General features: G+C 47.3%; 1 protein-coding gene across 1 annotated transcript in view; it reads left to right on the plus strand.

Moving 5' to 3' along the window:
- The first annotated feature begins 1,238 nt into the window (after nt 1-1,238).
- Bcl6 (BCL6 transcription repressor) overlaps nt 1,239-4,981 on the plus strand; it is a 23,056-nt gene continuing 19,313 nt past the window's right edge. Inside the window, exon 1 of the mRNA XM_010624136.3 lies at nt 1,239-1,300. The gene's annotated coding sequence lies outside the window, so the exon portion shown is untranslated. The remainder of the gene's footprint in view (nt 1,301-4,981) is intronic.

Here is a 4,981-nt window from a genome sequence, read left to right on the forward strand (position 1 = left end):
AGAAAAAAAAAAAAAATTCAAGACCTTAACAAAAGGCAAAACACAAACATGTATTTGGCTCAGAATTCTTTAGGACACACGCACACACATACCCAAATGCACACATTCCTTGCAGCAACAAGAAATTTCCTAAGAGTCAACAATAACAGAAAGAATAAATCCACTGCTGGCTGTCCTGGAAAGAAACAAACCCAACTAAAACAAATCCTTTAAACTGTTCTCTCAAGTGCAGGCAAGGCTCCCTTTAGTAGAAGTCCAAGAGAAAAAGGACATTGCACCGAAGGAAGAAAAAAAGCGGGGGTTGGGATGGTCACAAATAACGAAAAATTTAAGCTTCTTCCAATAGTACCACTATTGAAATATTCGTCTTTAAAATGCTTAAGCAATTAGATCGGGAAAGAAAACACACACAAAAAACAAAACCGAGCTGATGACGGATCCTATGATTTACGTAACACCACAAACTTGCAAAAGGCAAAAATCAGAAGCAAAAATCCGAAAATCATCAAAATATAACCACCAGAAATCCCAAGCCACCAAACCAAAAAGTCAAAAACCAAAAGCATTCCCCCACCTCTCCCCGCCCAGTCCCAAATAAAAATAAAGCAAATGAACCCACCGAAAACTGCTTGGCAAATATTTTTCTCGTGGTGCCTAATATTCTAGCTGGAAAGAGCTGTAGTGTTTATTGTTGTTGTTGTTTTTTTTTCCCTCTTACTCGTCTCTCTAAACCTCCTATACGTAACATCATTGTTCCAATGGTTCAAATTTCTCGCTCCCTTTTGTGTATTTAGCTTGAGGAGCTGAGTTTATGGGTAAGAGGGGAAGAATCAGCCCCAGACCCCGGTAAAGAAGAGCGCACTCCCCCTCTTATGTCACCGAATAGCAAATTAGTTCTCAGAATTCCAGAGGCCGAGCTTTGCTACAGTGAAGACGTGACGTCACAGAGGAGGAGCCCACGTGACGGTGGCGGAGCAGACTGCACCATTATGCAGGGCTCGGGGAGGGAGAGCCACTTTCTGTCCCCTCGACCCAAGTAAGGCAATTCTCATATCCAAGGGGCTTAATCCCATGAGAAACTCGAAACATGCAGAATAGTGAGAAAATATCGTGGCTTAGAGTGAATTTTATGGGCCGAGGGAGGTAAAAATTGCGGAGAGCTGACACGGAGTCCTCCCCTGCTACGTAGCAGTGGTAAAGTCCGCAGCTCAAATTCCGAGAATTGAGCTCTGTTGATTCTTAGAACTGGGGTTCTTAGAAGTGGTGATGCAAGAAGTTTCTAGGAAAGGCCGGACACCAGGTGATTATTGCTGTTGCTGCCGCCGCCGCTGCCGCTGCCGTCGCCGCCGTTGCCGCTGCTGTCGCCGCCGCTGCTCATGATCATTATTTTACCTTTTAATTCTTTTTTTTTTCCGCTTTTGCCAAATGCTTTGGCTCCAAGTTTCCTATATGCATCTATTGATATAAATGTATATATTTATTTATTCTAGCTGTCAGGTGTTAAAATAAATGCCGAAGATTAGTCCCACGTCTCTCCCACTCTAGGTCATAGATTTTTATATATTTATTAGTATTATTATTTTGTTGTATTTGAGTGAATCGGCCGGTTTGGGGAGGCTTTTGCCACCCTCCCTTAGATTGTTTTGGTTTTTGAAAAGGAGGTGGAGGAGAGAAGGAGGGGAGTTCGAGGGGCGGCCGGAGCGGAGAGGACGAGGCAGTGTTTAGGGGGTGATCCGGGCCAGTCTGGAGGCTGTCTGGCCTCGGACGGCGGAGAGGACGCGCGCTCGCGCTCTCGCTTTCTGCTGCTGCTTGCGTATGGCTTGTGATCGCGCTGGATTCGTGCGGCTGTTCTCTTTCCCTCTCTGCTCGCTTGCAAACCGCCTTCCTCGCTCCCCGGCTCCAGTCTCCCCTTCCCTCCCTCCCTTCTCCTCTCCCGGCCTCTCCTGCCTTCCCCGATCGCGTCCTCCCGGGCAACTCCGGGAGGCTGCCCGCTGGATTGCTCGCTCGCCCGGGTGGCTCCCTTCCCCCGGCCTTGGTCCCTTAGATTCCCTGCCATCCAGGCGAGCTGAGATTTGGGAGGACAAATGCAACCGAACTCCTCTGGCGCTTGTTTGTTTGTTTTTTTCCTTTTTGGTCATAAACCCAGATGAAGTATTGTGTCTACTCTTTTCCCTTCAGAGCCTTGATCTTACTAAATGAAAGACGAATGTTTTTGGTGTCCCTTTCCTCCTGTGTTTTGGGGAGGTTTTTAGCTTGGATGGGGGGGCGGGAATGTTAAATACTTTTTGAAAATTATTCTTTCTTGGTTGTAGTCGTGGGAGTCGGGACGCCCCGCGCGTTCCTTCTGCCCATCCCTTGCAGAGAGGCTGTTGGCGGGACGGATTTAGGGGTGTGGGGGCGGGAAAGGGGTGCGTGTTTGCACCTGCGGCGTCTTTCAGCTTTCAGGGACGCGGGGAACCTTGACAGGACAGCCCAGGAAAGCGAGAAGCTGGCGGGATTTCTGGCAGCGGCGGTGTTTGTATTTTGGGCGCTGCGTGACCGTGTTGGCTCTCCGTGGTTGTTCCCTCCCTTCCCTAAATTTTATTTTATTTTTCCCATGGCGCAAGGTCTGTTTTAAAAAAGGCAAACTGTGGGCCTGAGTATAGCGGGCTCTAGGCTTCAGATTCTCAAGGTCCTTGCACCGGGCCAAGGGAAAGACAAACAGATCCCCAACCTGCTGTCCTTCCTGTGCAAGACCCGGGAGGAGAGAAGGCGACTTTGTGGCTCGGACTGGGGGACCGGGCGCGGGAGGAGCGGGTGAGGGCGCGAAAGGGAGAGCTCTGTGAGTGATTTTGGGGGGGAAAAAGATTGCGAGGTTGGCTGGATTTGCAACCTGTAGCTCTCCTCAAGGGAGTAGAAGCCGGGGGGAAGGCGGCGGCGGCGGCCCGGGGCGGGAGTGGGTAGCGAGTTGGAGCTTCTGAAATCGGCTGCGCTGGGGGCGGAGGAGCGAGGGGCCACCCTAGTCCCGGAGATAGTGCCCTAGGTACTGTGAATGTCTTGGAGAACTGTGGGCCGCTTTACCTTTATGCTACCATGTTATTGGAACTCTGGCGGAAAAAAAAAAATGGAACTGGTGTTGCAATAATGTTTTAAAACTCCCCCATGGAAAACAAGAACATAACCCAACAGATTTTTGTAAAAAAGATCTTCTGTGTTGTGCCCCCTATCGTAAAGGATAAGACTTGGTGGTGGTGGGCAGAGTGGAGATTCTGACAGTTGAGCTGGGAGCATGACCCAGACTTGGTGCTGAAAGCTCTCTGACCACCTCTGAAAGCCGTCATCTCTCCTAGGAGAGCTGTATCATCTGTTATGGTTTTTGTGTATTTTTTTTCTTCAATCGGTTTATAGTTTCCAGGAGGGAAATCCTATGACGCTTTACTTCTCAAAAAATTTTAAATGAATGTCAGTAGATACTTTTTTTTTTTTTTTTTTTTTTTTTTTTTTTTTTAAAAAAAAAAAAGAAAAAGAAAAAAAAGTGGGGCAGGAGAGATGAAACCAAGGAAAGGGCTGTTTAGAAATACAGTTTGTGGCTCTGAGCAATGCCACCGGCTTCCTTTACAGAGAGAGCCAGTTTCCCTTTTTCTTTGCAAGGTGTGTGTGGTTTTCATAAATAATGAGGAGGGTGGGAGAGGAGAGGTGGGGGAGAGGAGAGCAGAGATCCAGCAGGAGACAGGTATCTATTTTGCTTACTATTTACTACCAAGAGCCTTTGGCACTGAAACAGAACCTCGTAAATCTGCAGTCCAAGTTGAAGTTCATCTGGCCCTAGTCCACATGCTATTCCTGGAGGTAGCAAATATGAGCTCAACAGAGTAAGGTGAAGTCACATTTTTGCTTTAAAATATATGCTGTTTTTCCAAAAAGAAGAATGCTATTTGTCTCTAAGGGGGGGGGAGCAGGAGATGGCTATTCTCTTGCTAAAATAACTATAATTGAGTCTTTAGGCCAAAATAGAAACCTGTAGATGGGAACCCCCCCAAGTTTATAAATAGAAGCTTCTAGTATCCTACTTGGAAGACTTTCCAATACTGCAGGCTCGAGCATTGGATGACTTTAAGGGTCTGTTGATAGTGACAATAAAGGCAGATGCTGTTCTGTAAAATAGGTGATTTAAAGGAGGAGATGGCCATAAAGAGCAGGAATCCTCCAATTGTCTTTTTCCTTTCTTGCTCAGTTTTGAAGCCCCCCCCCATGCTTTCTTGAAAAGACTCTAATTTATTCTGGGTTTGGTGGACAGGGACGGAACTCTTCACTTCTTAAACTGTCATTTGCTGAGTCCTTGAAGAGTTCTTGAGTTGAGTAAATGGTAGCCAGGACTAGATGTCAAAATCCTTCCTTCCCTCTGTCTCCTGCTGAGTAGCCTCGCTCACAACCCATTTTGCTGTGAAAAAACTATTGAGTGGAGGTGGTGCGGCAGCGCCACCCCTCGGTGAGTGAGACTATTGGAAAAAGTTAAATATTTGAAAAATAACTGTGTAATGACCTTAATGAAACATTTTTTTACCCTGGGGAAATTTTTTTTCTTAAATCTAGGGAAGATAAAACCAACTTTGAAGAGAAATACTTCTCAGTTGATCTCTCCAATAGGGAAGAAGAAAACACTATTTTCCAGCTAGGTGGTCACAGTAGGCAGCGCAGGTCCGGTGCTTTGGGAAAAGGGGAGCAAGATGGGGTGTCCGGTTGGACTTGAGTAGACAGTTCTCCAGGTCGCGGCATCGCCCTTCCCTTTGGACTTGACTTCTCTGGGCCTCTGGATTCTGCCGCCTGTCTGATAGTGAGATAAGGAGGAATGTTTTGGTGTCTAAAAGAAAAAAAACATAGTCGAGGCTGGAAGTGCAAGTAATTTTACAGTCGGTGGGGTGGGGGGGCAGGGGACAGGTCCTTGGATGGCGTGCAGCGATGCGAGGCTGGTCTGCACCTCTCGGGGACTCGGGAGGGCGCG

Source organism: Fukomys damarensis, unplaced genomic scaffold (genome assembly GCF_012274545.1).
Source record: "Fukomys damarensis isolate Sample0158 unplaced genomic scaffold, DMR_v1.0_HiC HiC_scaffold_12, whole genome shotgun sequence".
NCBI classification, from domain to species: Eukaryota; Metazoa; Chordata; class Mammalia; order Rodentia; family Bathyergidae; genus Fukomys; species Fukomys damarensis.